The 15,050-nt window shown below is 50.7% G+C and overlaps 1 protein-coding gene across 1 annotated transcript in view; it reads right to left on the bottom strand.

Moving 5' to 3' along the window:
• Positions 1-15,050, bottom strand: part of DNHD1 (dynein heavy chain domain 1) — an 856,151-nt gene that overhangs the window by 418,741 nt on the left and 422,360 nt on the right. The window lies entirely within an intron of this gene.

Raw genomic sequence — 15,050 nt, 5'->3', positions numbered from 1 at the left:
ACCCAACCTCTAGGGAGTTCTCATCACTAAGGCGGAAAAACCGGGAGAGACCGTCAGCATTGGCGTGGTCAACTCCGGGCCGATGTTCCACCCGAAAGTCCATCCCCTGTAGGGAAATGGACCACCTCAGCAACTTGGGGTTTTCGCCTCTCATCTGCATGAGCCAGCGAAGGGGGCGGTGGTCCGTCTGAATCAGGAAGTGAGATCCAAAGAGGTATGGCCTCAACTTCTTCAGAGCCCAGACCACCGCGAAGGCTTCCCGCTCGATGGTGCTCCATCGCTGTTCCCGAGGGAGGAGTCTTCTGGAGATGAAGGCCACAGGTTGATCTTGGCCTTCTGTGTTGAGCTGCGAGAGCACCGCACCTATGCCGTGCTCTGAGGCGTCCGTCTGTACAATGAACTCTTTACTGAAATCTGGGGTTGCGAGTACTGGAGCGGTACACATCGCTTGTTTCAGCGTTTCAAATGCCTCCTGGCAAGCAGCGGTCCATATGACCTTGCGAGGTTGTTTCTTGGACGTCAATTCTGTCAAGGGGGCTACGATGGTGCCATATCCCTTGACAAACCGGCGGTAATACCCAGTGAGGCCGAGGAAAGCTCGGACCGCAGTTTGGGTCTTGGGGGGCTCCCAGGCCATGATGGTCTCTATTTTGGCCTGGAGGGGTTGCACCTTACCTCCGCCCACCAGGTGTCCCAGGTACACGACAGATCCCTGTCCAATCTGGCACTTGCTGGCTTTAATGGTTAAGCCAGCGCGTTGCAGCGCCTGCAATACCTCCTGGAGGTGTTGCAGATGGTCCTCCCAGGTGCTACTGAAGACAGCTATGTCATCCAGGTATGCCGCTGAGAAGGACTCCAGGCCAGATAGTACCTGATTCACTAACCGCTGGAATGTGGCCGGAGCATTTTTGAGCCCAAAGGGCATCACTCGGAACTGGTAGTGGCCCTCGGGGGTGGAGAATGCTGTTTTCTCCCTTGCTCCATCGGCCATGGCAATCTGCCAATATCCGGACGTCAGGTCAATGGTGCTGAGGTACCGGGCTGCTCCCAGCCGGTCCACCAGCTCGTCTGCCCGTGGGATGGGGTGAGCATCTGTCTTCGTGACAGAGTTCAACCCCCGGTAGTCCACACAGAACCGAAGTTCTGGCGTCGTACCCGGTGGGGCCGCTTTCGGCACCAACACCACTGGACTAGCCCACGGGCTGCTGGAAGGTTCTATCACCCCCAGCTCCAGCATCTTTGCCACCTCACGCTGGATGCTATCCTTCACTCGGTCAGAGAGCCGGTAAGACTTGTTCTTTACCGGGGGGCTGTCCCCTGTGTCCACATCATGGGTACACAGATGAGTGATTCCAGGCGTGAGGGAGAACAACGAGGCGAACTGTCCCAGGACATGGCGACAGTCCCTCTGTTGCTCTGGGGTCAAGGATGGGGAGAGGACTACACCTTCTACCGAACCATCCTTCTCTTGGACCGCAAGAAGGTCAGGAAGAGCTTCACTCTTTTCCTCCTCGCTCCCATCCGTCACCATAAGGAGAGCAAGCTCCGATCGCTCATGGTGCGGCTTCAGGCGGTTGACGTGGAGCACCCGATGGGGCTGACGGGGGGTCTTCAGGTCAACTACGTAGGTGGTCTGGCCTCGTCGCTCCACAATTTTGTATGGACCAGTCCACCGGTCCTGGAGGGCACAAAGCTCCCCAGGTTCCATGACCCACACCTTCTGTCCAGCGTCCAACTCTACCGTCCGAGCGTTGCGGTCATATCACTCCTTCATGACGGCCTGGCTAGCCTCTAGATTCTCTGAGGCCGCCTTCCACAGCTTGGCCATCTGGCTGCGGAATGCCAGCATGTAGCTGACAATATCCCGGGGAAGCTTCTGCGAAGTCTTCTCCCACCCCTCCTTCACTAGGCTGAGGGGCCCCCTAACGGGATGGCCATAGAGCAGCTCGAAAGGGCTGAACCCGACTCCCTTCTGCGGCACCTCACGGTAGGAGAACAGCAGGCAAGGGAGGAGGACGTCCCACTTACGCCTCAAGCCCTCTGGCAGGCTCCGGATCATTCCTTTCAACGTCTTGTTGAAGCGCTCCACAAGTCCGTTAGTCTGGGGGTGGTAAGGGGTGGAGAACCGATAGGTCACTCCACACTCCTTCCACATGGCCTGCATGTAGGCCGACATGAAATTCGTGCCCCTGTCCGACACCACGACCTTGGGGAATCCCACTCGGGTAAAAATCCCCAACAGTGCCCGCGCCACCACCGGTGCAGTGATGGTCCTCAGAGGAATAGCCTCTGGGTACCTTGTGGCGTGGTCCACCAAAACCAAGATGAACCGGTGTCCCGCTGCGGTCGGAGGGTCCAATGGCCCAACAATATCGATACCGACCCTCTCAAAAGGGGTCCCGACCACGGGGAGCGGTTCCAACGGGACCTTCAACTTAGTCCCAGTCTTGCCACTGGCCTGACAAGACTTGCAGGTCTTACAAAAGGTGTCCGAGGCAATCCTCATCCTGGGCCAATAAAAATGGGGGACTAACCGTGCAAAGGTTTTGTCCTGGCCCAGATGTCCGGCTAAGGGTATCTCGTGCGCTAACTCAAGCAGGAAGGCCCGGTAACATTGGGGGACCACTATGGCCCTCGAAGATCCATGTACCGGCACCCTGGGCTCACTGTATAGGAGACCATCCTCCCAATACACATGATAACCTCCCAGTTCCTGACTGGCCACTTGGGCTTCGGCCTGCCGCCGCATGCCTTCAAGAGTGGGGCACGTCCTTTGTGCCTGACAAAACTCCTCCCGGGTAGGTCCTCCTTCCACATGCCAGTCAGCAAGGGTCGGCAAGTCCTCCACAGGAACGACATCTACCTCCGCGGACTCCGGGGGCACCTCTGCGGCCTCCCCATCCATCTCACGGGGCGTGTCCTCCACCACCTTCTTCCTTCCATGTTTGGCTTTGGGTTGGGCCATGATTCCAGGCTCCAACCCAGGGTGAGTTCCATGCCGGGCAGCCATGGACCGCGTGCTTACGCAAGTCCACCCTGGTAACCCCAGCATCTCTGTATGAGCTCGAAACTCTACTTCTCTCCACTCGGTGTGCTCCAGGTCGTTCCCTAGCAAACACCCCACAGGCAAGGCAGGGCTCACCGCAACTCTCAGCAGGCCTTTGACTCCTCCCCACTCAAAGGGAACTTGAGCCACTGGATAGTGACTCACACTGCCGTCAGCCAATACGGCCGGATGGAACTCCTCTGGGATTACTTGCTCTGGGGACACCAGCCGCATCACGACAGTGGTCATGCTGGCCCCTGTGTCCCTCAGAGCCTCCACCCCCTCCCCGTTAATTCTCACCTTCTGCTGGTATTTAGCAGTATTCGGGGGCAGGGACACTACGGGAACCATCTCTCTATCCCCGAGTGAAACCAGGGCCAGGCCTGTCCACTCCCCTTCCCTATCTAAGGGCAGCTCCACCCCAAGCGCTACACTACTTACCCCGGGGCTCTTCCCGCCCGTTGGGGCTGGTGGTCGCTTGCGACACTTGGGATCTCCCTTGTAGTGTCCAATCTCCCCACATTCGTAGCACCGCACAATCCTTGGCTGCTGACTCCTGTCAGGGTAAGTGGGTCTTGTGGAATTGGACGGGGGTGGGGTTCCTACTCCCTTCCCAAACTTATTTTGGGGACCTTTCGAGAACTCCACCTTTTTATCTCCCCCCTCTTTCTTCTGGGGGAAACCCTGTCCGCCTTTCGAGCCATCTCCCCCGGGACCCTTGTGAGACACCCGGGTGCTCACCCAAATATCTGCCTCCTCCGCAAGCTCACGGGGGTCCGTTATCTTGCGGTCCACCAGATGTTGGCGCAGCTCCGGAAAGCACTTATCCAAGAGGTGCTCCCGTAAAAAAAGATCGTACAAGCCCTCGTAATCCTGTGCTTCGCTGAAACGCACCCAACCATCTAGCGCCTTACGGGCGTAATCAAAAAAATCCACCCACGTTTGCGTGGACAGCTTATGGCTGCCACGGAACTTCTGCCGATACCTCTCGGGGTTGAGGCCAAATTTCTTAAGCAGGGCTTCCTTCATGGGGGCATACCTGACCTGATCTGCCTTTGCTAAATACAAAAGGGTGTCCCTGACATCGGGAGGTATGTAGCGATACAGGCCACCCCCCCAGCTACTCTCAGGTACCCCATGGGCTGTCAAGGCCACCTCGTATGCCTCCAGCCACTTGGCGATGTCATCCCCTCTCGTGTAACTGGCAATCACGTCTTTGGGCAAATAGAATTTTGACTCCTGGGGAGTCTTTGGTACGCTGCCACCATCGTCCCTATTGGACGCATTCAACTGGAGAGCGCGCAGCTCCAACTCTTTAAGCTGAAGCTCGTGCGCCAGCTTCTTTTCTTCCATTGCCCATCTCTTGTTTTCCCTTTCCTGCTCTAACTTGGCTAGCTCCCACTTCAACTGCCTCTCCTCCCTCCTGTCCTCATATTCCTCTGGAGACGCGCTTCTCCTGGACCCTGCCCTACTGCTGGCCCCAGAACGTCTCCCTGGTGGCCCCTTTTCGGACACATCCCCATTGATCAGGTCTAGTACCTCCTGCGCGCTCTCCTCCTGAGGGGCATCCTGCGCCTCCTGTCCCTCATCCCCTCTTCCCTCTGGGTGGGCTTCTACCCATGCCCTTAAGGCGGTGCGGTGTTCCGGTCCTTTGACCTTCCGCACCCCAGGCACCCCCATCTCCTGCCCGAATTCCCTCAGTTGCCTCACAGTGTACCCCTCGAGGTCAGCTAACCGGAACTCCATCGTGACAGGCGGGGACCTAGATACTAAGGAAGAAGAGGAAAAAAAAAATCCTAGGATGTGGGGGACAGTTTCCGGCTACTGGGATTCTACACCCTCAGTCTGGACAGTGGAATTCACTCAATGCAGTAATCAACAGTTGAAGAGCTTAACCACAAAAGGCGTCTAATTGCGGCGCCCTCCGCTTCACTGGAGGGTGCTGTATGGTCACAGGTCCTTATCCCACCGCTTGCCAACAATGTAAGACCTGGGGTCACCGGGCCCTAAAGGCGTAGCGTGACTCGAGCGGTTGGGCACCCGAAGGCTTACGTGTGAAGCAACCATACAGCACACACATCCCCTGAAGCAGAAAGCGCACACAATAAATGACACCACACAGTATGTTCACTTAAAAATCAATCAGGTTTATCTAGTTCAAATGCAATTCATTAGATTCTCACTGGCAGTACCATCATACGTTTAAAGGCATTTCATTACCCTTTAAATTGGCAACCCTTAAAACAGTAAAACGTCAGGTTCTGGGAATATAGGGCTGCGCACAACAATTAATAGCGCTTAAAAATCAGGTTGCATAAACATTGCACATAGTGCTACACATGGGAGTTCACTAGCACGGTGAACCAGGCCCTAGGAATATAGTGCCGCACACAGCAGGTCAATAGCGCTTAGCAATCAGGTTGTCTGAACAGGGCACCTGGCGCTACACAGGGCAATTCATTCGCACTAGGAACCAGGCACCTGGAATATCGTGCCGCCCACAGCAGTTGACAAGCGCTCCCAAATATGGCATTTAACCCCACCCTGCAGCTTACAGGGATAGCGCTTAGGAATCAGCGCCCTGCACGTAGTGCGCCTGGCAGACTCTTGGCGAGTCGAAAATGTCAGTTCCACCGGGCTCTTTCATTAGGCGGAGTTCAGGCACAAGCGGGGGCCGGGGCCCAGTTCTGGCAGGCTCTGCGGGAAGCGGGGGCCTTGTGGGGAGTCTCTCCGGGGGAGGGGCGTGCTCCGGGCCTCAGGGGGGCCTCCCGCCCTCCTCCCCGGAGTTTACCTGAGTCTCTGGCCTTCCCTCGGCCCTGGCGACGGGTTCTCCGGCGGGATCCCTCCTCCTCGCGCCGCAGCTGACGTCCAGGCCGCCCGGCGATGTCCGGGCCGAGGGCCTCCCTTGCAGCTTCTCCTGAAGGTAGGTGGCGCAGGGGGACAAGGCGCGGGGCTCCCGGTCGGGTCAGACGTGACCGGGGAGCTCCGCCGGCGTCACGGGCACTTCTGGGGATTCCTGCCTTGCTTCCGGGGTCGCGCCCGCAGCCGCCAATGGCAGTGCGGACTGCGGGGGCACGGCTCCGTCCACCAATGGGGATACGGCGGGGGCGGCGTTTGGCAGTCCGCCCCCGTCAGGTGATGCGGGTGCTGGCTTCAGGCCTACACGGCCGCGGCAAGACGCCTGGGCCCAACGAGGCCTTCCCGGTGCCAGGGATCGCGATTCTTCGGCTGCGACGGCAGCGGCGGGGCCCCGGGCTTCTCCGCGGGCCCCGGTGATGACAGGGGGCAGTTTCCCGGCCTTGGGCCGTAGCGGTGAGTGCGCCTTGAATCCCCACAGCGGGGGGGGGGCTGAAATTAAGGGGCGACTTCGGCGACCAGCGCCTGGCACAGGACTGACTAGGGGGGATCCCAGGCAAGGTCGGGGAGCGCAGGGGTCACAGGGCTAGTACCTGGTTGATCCCCCAGCAGTCCAGCAGGGAGTTTTTAGTAATAAGTTTCAGTAGTCAGTTTCCGCCCTCAGCTTCAGCCTTAAATTCCGGCGGTCAGCTCCAGCAGAGTTTCAGAAGTAAGTTTTTGCAGTCTTGGTGGCGCAGTTGGTTCTCGCGCCCTTAAAAGTTCTGTTCTTTGGGGGGTGAGTTGGTGACTAGTTCCCTCCTAGTCAGGCTTGGCAGGTCATTCCGGGGTCTCCCTATCGCTGGGCCAGATCAGTGGGTAGTACAGGATCCCTCACTCACTTAAAGGGCAGTGCCTAAACCCTGTCACCTTCAGAGGCATAAGTCCCTGTCTAGGCCCTACCGCCTAAAACTCCTGCGTGGGTTCCCCAGGTCTGCTTTACCCCAACTAACTAGAAAAAGTTCCCTCCCTCTGTTAAGTAGCCCTAGGTCAGGTGACCACCTCCTAAGGCGGCAAAAGTAAAACCCCACCCTTCTTCTAGAAGGTTCCAGCACATTCCAGGAGCTTCCCCACTCTAGGTATAGGACAAAAAAGGCGGGCTGGTGTCGCAACATTGTTGTGGGGTCCCAGCCAGCTCCTGGCAGCTAGGGTGCTACTAGAAAGGCCACTCCGCAGTAGCAGGGGCCTGTGGCAGCCATCTTAGGGGAAGGGAGCACCTGCACCTTAACACTGATTGGCAATGAAAAGGCGCCCGGAGACCTAAGTCCAACACAAAAATGAGGGTGGAAAAAATGAGGCACGATGAAAAATACAGGGGGAGACCACCCTAGGGCTGACAGGTCTAACAGTTCACCTTTCACACTGGGCTCTTCCTGTGAGCCTGGTTAGATGTTGATGAATAACATGTTAAAAAGTCTTGCACATGTCTTTTTTCATTAATTGTTCTGTAATCTATTGATTAACTCTCTCGGTTGGCTTTATGATTCTAAAGTGCTACTTCTCGTGGATGTTGTTGTTGCATACGTACTAATGATCTTTAACCTTCTATTGGGGTGAACCAATCCTTGCCCTTTTTAATACCTAACCGCAGGTAATAAGAATGAAATTTGGTGTCCGCCAGGAGACACTTTTAACTGCTCTTCTTCACTTGACTCCCCTTGCACCTTTTCAAACTTGACACCCACATCATTCATAGGGGATCTTCACAGATATTTCACACCTCAAAAGCCTGTATCCACGAATGTTGCAGCCCAGATGGTCACCTGCTGCATAGTCTATCACAAACGTGGCAGATGCCCCATCCACCAAACCTGGGTTGCCTCACTCTGGTTAGAGTTGTGGGATCGCACCATGGTTCGGCAGCCCAAGGGATTTACAGTCGTCAGTCAAAGTACTACAAGCCGTCTTCCCTATTTAGTGCAATGTTCAAAGTGCTTTTTACCTGCTCGGGACAGCCAGGCAAAGCCTGTTGGTAACAAAAGAAATTACCCCCCACCCACTGGGAAAAACACAATTCTTTTCCAGTTCTCAGTAACAAATTCCTGCATTGGAATGTTGTTTGTGAAGAACAGAAAGGATTGCTGAGCAGGAAAATAAAAAGTGGCTCTAATTCAGGAAAATCTCATTGCCTTCAACTGAGTCGCCTCCATGGAGGCTTTGCTGAAGACAAAAAGATCTGCCTGTCTGACCGGCGTATGATGGTTAGTCTTCCACCATGCTAGCGGAATACCGCCCCTTCGCTGCCCTGGCGGAATGGCAGACTAGCTGCCATACTCTAAATCAGCCCATTATTATTTTTTATTAGGCATAAATAACCCCAATATTAAAAAGTGTAGTGTATTTCTGAGTGATTTGAAAATGGTAGATATATTGATCCCACCCTAGTATACGATGTGGAATCTGTTACAGAACACCGCTTTCGTCCATGTTCTTTGGAGAACTAAATACATTTGTGATCCTTTGCTCTGGCAATTAAAAAGGAACATTTTAACATCTTTAAACAATTAGGGGCCATATGTATCAACATCAGGAATAGCAAATACCTAATCGTAATTAGGTAATCACTATTCCAAATGTATGAAACTCCAAGGGGCACATGTATCAACCTAAATATCGATCACAAACGGGCCGATTCGCAGAATGCTTTTAGGGAATCGCAAATTGCGATTCCCTATTTTGGATGCATCAAAGACTTTCCTAAATGCGACTTCGCATTTAGGAAACACTAATTACCATCAACTGCAAGTTGATGGTAATTTGCAAAAACTTTGAAAAATGCACAAAAGTGCATTTATCAAAGTGCCATGTGGCGCACACATATGACCTTAGGGCATACGTGTGCGCCACATGAGCACACATGCCAAATTTGGGGGTGCAGCAGGGTGGCCTGTATGGCCCCCTAGCACCCTTCAAATTGCATTCGCAATTTGCGAGTACCTATTTGGTACTCGCAAATTGCGAATGGCTTCCCATTCATAAGTAAGGGCTTCCCATTCATTCCTATGGGCCTCTAGGCCCATAGGAATGAATGGGAAGGCATTCCTTAATTGCAAATTGCAATTTGGGATTCGCAATTAAGGAATGTGTAGGAATCGCAAATAATTTTGCAAAACCTACATGCATAGGCTATTGTGATTCCTTAAAAGCGATTCCTTAATAATCACTATTAAGGAATCACAATTGTCTAGCTTGATGAATGTGCCCCCAAGAGTTTCATTTAGCGATTACTACGGGATCGCAAATCGACCTACCTCATCAATATTAATGAGATAGGTCGCAGTTCGCGACCCCCTAGGAATCGCTAAAATCACGGAGATGGTGGCCTTCTGGGGTCAGCAGACCACCATGTCCATGACTGCTTTTCAATAAAGCAATCATTTTTTAAAATGCAGCCCTTTTTCTTTTGAACAGGATGCGTTTAAAAGAAAAAAATGAAAAGTTTCCTTTTTATTATTTAAGAGCAGGCAGTGATCCGTGAGACCACTGCCTGCTCTTAAAAAACGTTTTTGCCAGCATTCCCAAAGGGGAAGGGGTCCCTTGGGGACCCTTTCCCATTTGCGAATGGGTTACCACCAACTTGAAGTTGGTAATAAAAATGCAAATGTTTTGCGAACGCATTCACGGTCACAAAACATTCACACATACGGCTGCGATTCGGTATTTGGAAGGGACACCCTAAACAAGCCCCTTCCAAATAATGAATCGCAAACCCATTTTCTGATTCGGTAACAGGTCATCGAATCACAAAATAGGGTTTGATACATCGGAAAAACATTTTTTGCATTCACAAACGGGCCGATTTTGCAAATCGACCTGCTTGCTAACACAAAATAGGTTCATACATGTGACCCCTATGACTTTTTTATCATCATCTTATTTTAACATAATCATTAGTAAATTTAAAAATTATCAAATATATATTCGTAGCATTTATTGACAAAAAGTGATTTGTTCTAAACATCAATATTACTTTTGACACATAATTATTGTCATATTTCCTGTGGAAATAATGTTTGTAAGAGGATGCAAGATGTGTAAGTGAGTAATAATGTACTTCTCTAGATGCTAAGTACAAATGATATTAAATTAGACTTTTTGTCAAAATATACCAGGTAGACGGCTTAGGAAAATAGGGGGATTTGAGCCTCGAAGCTAACACAGTCGAAATTGTCAAATGTAAAATCACTGTTAAGGCTCTTATTATGAGTTGCATGGTACTAGAAAAGGGCAAATATGAGGTAAACCTTGTAGATTGGGAATAACTGCCTAGGACTGGATTTATCATTTGTAAAACCACACAGAATTCCCAGTTCCTTGGGGTATTAACACATACATTGACCGCCTGCTCTAAGCATGTGCTAAATGTACGCAGTGGTCTCTGTGTGCAGTGGTGGTGGGGGGATTGGGGTGTGGTGAGTAGGGGAGGGAAGGAAAAGTATTTCTGACCTGTAACTGCAGTTCTCTCGTAGGGGTATTTCCATGATAGTCATAGGCGTAGAATAGTTCCGCTCGTCTGCGAGGGACCCCGGAGCACTTTTTCCAATATGTCTTCTTAAGTGCTGAAGTTCACTCTTCTTCAGGAAGGCTTTGAATAGTCACTTAAGAAAGATAATATACAGTCTAACAGATACGCTACAGTGGTCACAATTCTTTCTTCATTTTGATGTAACAAAAAGGAGAAAGCCCAAAGAAACATGTAGAAATGCATGTGAATTTTTAAGAATAACTGGAAAAATCTTTCACAAATCCCTTTTGTAATGTTAGAGAAATATGAAGAAGTGCAGAGCAGTGCAGCCCATAGGCTGCCATTATAAAGGGAGAAAATAGAGACTTTACTTTTAAGAATCCTGGGACATCCAGTATCCCATAATGCTCAGCCAGAGGCAGTTACCTCAGTTCTTTTTTATAGGCGGTACTAGCTGAATTAAAGCAGAGCATGAAAGTGTCTGTCTAATCTACCGGAGAGGTGGGAGTGTTGCTCATGACTATCATGGAAATACCCCTATGAGAGAACTGGAGTTATAGGAGGAAGCGGGGCGATCGTTTCATGATAACGAGTGGGACAGAGCGATCGAGTTCCCTAAAAAAGTTTCCAGGAACGCTCGGTTCAAGAACATACAATTTCACATCCTACATAGGGCATACCTAACGCCTACGCGCCAACAACGCTTTTTCCCCGACACAACCTTCCTTTGCCCTCGCTGTCAGGCAGGAGACGCAGCCTTCTCCCACATGTTCTGGACCTGCCCGGGCATTCAGACCTATTGGTCATTTATCCACGCGACGCTCAGGGATCTCACCGGGCTGTCCCATCTGACTACTTGGGAGGGCTGTGCACTCGGCATTCTGGGACGGAGGAAACGACACAAAATACCAATGCGCTTTGTTTTCCTAGCCCACCTACTGGCCAAACGCTGTATAGCCATGCACTGGCGGGCCCCATCAGGTCCCCCGATAGCGGCATGGGTGGGGGCGGTACTCAAATGGGCGGCGGCCGAGGAAGACGCAATCAGGGAGGAAGAAGCCAAAGGTATACGTAAGGTCCCAATTTCCCTAGAATGGGCGCTCCTGCTGCACCAATTTAGGCAGTCCCAGACTCCAGAGACCCCAGTCATTGACTTACATACCCCCAGCACCACATAACCTCACACCGCACAGGCTCCCGAGATAGGAGACCCCCCTCCACAATCCTCCGCGGTCTCCTTGGATTCATCGGGTCTAGTTCCCCCCAGCTGGAACGCTCAACAGCAATCCATATCAGCCAGCATACACACACCCTCCTAGGTGAATAGTAGCTGCATGATGGAGTAGGCAATAACAAACTCATAGTGTACGCCTCACCCCAACACTAAGAACCCCATGGCACTCCCCAGTTCAGTTCTCCCCCTAGTTTTTCTTTAACTGGCACAGACCTGCTACACCGCAGACCATACTCACACCAACCACGATGTAAATGTAATCTCGAAATCAATGATGGTCTACCCCGCTACGTATATGTTGCAGCCATTTATGTGAAATCTGATAAATGTCCGTTTATATAACTAAATGCCAATAAAAAGAATTTATTTTAAAAAAATGAGAGAACTGGAGTTACAGATAATAAACTATACCTTCTCTCGTAATAATTTCCATGTACAGTCATAAGCGTAGAATAGAGTAGCAAGCCCGTCACCTGTATGGCGGTGGAGTAGACAGAACAATAATGAGATAGGCAATCAAGCAAATCGATTCCTTAGGGATGCCTGTCCCACTTGAGTATCCGCTCTCGCATCAGAGTTGTGACAGTAATGTTTAGTGAATATGTGGACTGATCTCCATGTAGCAGCTTTTCAGATATCTACCAGTGGGATATTTCTCACCAAGGCAGTAGCAGCTGCCTTGGCCCTAGTGGCGTGCGCTCTGGGTTTACCATTAAGAGACTAGTTAGCTAGCTGATAGCAGAAAAGTATACAGGAAACAATCCATCTCAAAACGGACTGTTTAGATGTGGCTAGACCTGTGTGAACTGGGCCATATTTGATGAATAATTGCTGAGATTGGCGACTGGATTTAGTTTTATCTAGATAAAACCTTAAAATCCTTTTGACATCCAGAGAGTTAAGTGCTCTCTCTTCTGGAGTAGATGAATTTTGAAGGAAAGTGGGTAACAAAATAGTCTGGTTTACGTGAAAATCAGAAATTACTTTGGGGAGGAATTTAGGATGGGTCCTCATCACTACCTTGGACGAATGAAAAACTGCGTATGGCTCATGAGCACAACGGGCCTGTATTTCGCTAACCCTCCGTGCAGAAGTAATTGCCGCAAGGAAGGCAGTTTTCCTAGTGAGGTGTTGCAGAGAAGCTTTATGTATGGGCTCAAAAGGGGGCTGCATGAGACGTGAAAGAACCACGTTGAGTTCCCATGAAGTAGGACAACTAACAGGGGGAAATACCTTCTTTAAACCTTCAAAGAAATCTTTAATGAGAGGATTCTGAAAGAAGTTTGTGAAGGACTTTTCTTGTATGCAGTGAGTGCCACAAGGTGTACTCTAATGGAGGAAAATTGCAAGCCAGCTTTAGCAAGGGGTAATAAATATGGAAGAATAACATCCTCCCGACAAGATGTAGGGTCTATCTGTTTGGATGAACACCAAACGCAGACTCTCCTCCATTTACATGCATATGCCGTCATTGTGGAGGGCCGATTCACCTCTTTCAGAATTTCCATACAGTCCTGAGGAAGATTCAGGTGGCCATAGTGTACTAGCTCAGGAGTCATGCTGTCAAATTCAAGGAGGAGAGGTTGGGATATAAGATTTGTCCTCCAAATTTCTTTAAGGGGTCTGGCCTGCAGGGAGCCTGAGATGTGGACAGAGCGATTGGTGATGCAGGTCCGGGAACCACAATGGTCTCGGCCACTCTGGAGCGATGAGGATCATCTTGGCTGTCGTGGATGAGAATTTGAGCAGGACTGCCTGGATCAGTGGAATTGGTGGAAAGGCATAAAGGAATTTGTTGGACAAGTTCATCCACAGAGCATTCCCCAATGAAATTTTTTGTTTTCGGCAGTGGCGAAAAGGTCGATACAAGGTGTGCCCCACATGCGGAAGTTATCTAGAATGACATCTTCGTTGAACACCCACTCAGGATTCACGTCGAGATCCTTGCTGAGCACATCTGCTTGGAGATTCTGGATGCCTGAAAGATGCATAGCTGTTATCTTCAGATTCCTGACAATGAGCCAGTGCCTCTTGTGACAGGGATCTAGACCTCGGTCCCCCCTGCTTGTTCAGGTAGTACATGGCGGTTGTGTTTTCTGTCTGAACAAGCAGAGTGTCTGTGGTGAAAGATAGGTGAACTCCTTTGAGTGCTAGATGAACTGCGGGGAGTTTGTGGAGGTTGATGTGGCATGTCCTCTCCTACGGAGACCATGAGCCTTGTGGGCTCCCCAGCCGAGCAAGGAAGCATCCATCAAGATGGTCTGAGTGGGATCTTGTTGGTGACATGGCATCCCCTGCAGGAGTTTGGTCGGTGAGCACCACCACTTGAGTTATCTGATGGCATGAAGGGACAGAGTGATCCTGTCCTCCCAGCCTCCTGACAGTTGGTCCCACTTGTCGTCTAAACACTCTTGGAGAGGACGCATGTGAAGGTGAGCGTTGCGAGTGAGAAAAATGCAGGAGGTTATCGAGCCTAGAAGTGATGAGACTGTGTGCACTGTTGGAGGGCACATTGTCTGAAAAGTGTGATACTTTTGGAGAATGGATAAGCATTGTTCCTCCGAAGGACACACCTTTCAGTGAACTGTGTCGATAGTTGCTCCTAAGTAGTGCAACTTCGGGACTCGATCTGAAGCCCCAAGCGATAAAGGAGTTTCCATGTCCATTTCAAATGCAGTTGGGCTTCTGGAAAGGATGATGCCTTGATTAACCAATCTTCCAGTTGATCTCGTGGGAGGTGATCTGCGAAATGAAGAATGGAGTCCCTGTCATATCTGCCTAAGAGGGCAGTTGCACTGACTGCCTTCAATGCTGCAGACCTTTTGACCTGAGGAATCCAGTCTTCTGCTCTCCTTATCAGGGAGAGATGTGGCAGAAAGTGAAGTGGCATGAGATTTCCGGGAAGCCAGAATTACTACAGAATCAGGTGGTGGATCTGCTCACGAAAATAATGGAGCCTGATTCGAAGACAATACTTCCTCTGGAGCTTGGAGGGAGCTGATTTTGCTGCTGCTGGAGTCAGAAATAAGTCCATGGCTGGCTCTAGTAGTCTGAGTACTAGTGGTAACAAAGGTTTCTTAAAGGTACAGTCTCCTTTTTCTTCCTGTTAATGACAGCCTATAGGCTACACTGCTCTGCACTTCTTCATACTTCTCTCACATTACAAAAAGGGTTTATGAAAGATGTTTCCTGTTATTGTTCAAAATTCACATGCATTTCTGCATGTTTCTTTGGACTTTCGCCCTTATTTTACATCAACATGAAGACTTTTAATCACTGTAGCCTATCTGTTAGGCTGCATATTGACTTTCTTAAGTGACAATTCAAGGTCTTCGTGAAGAACGGCGAACTTTAGCACTTAAGAAGATATATTGGAAAAAGTGCTCCAGCGTGCCCCACAGGAGGGCAGGAAT

Source organism: Triturus cristatus, chromosome 8, assembly GCF_964204655.1.
Source record: "Triturus cristatus chromosome 8, aTriCri1.1, whole genome shotgun sequence".
In the NCBI taxonomy this organism is placed as follows: Eukaryota; Metazoa; Chordata; class Amphibia; order Caudata; family Salamandridae; genus Triturus; species Triturus cristatus.
Note: the sequence above shows the minus strand (reverse complement) of the source record. Positions and strands in the feature narration are given on the sequence as shown.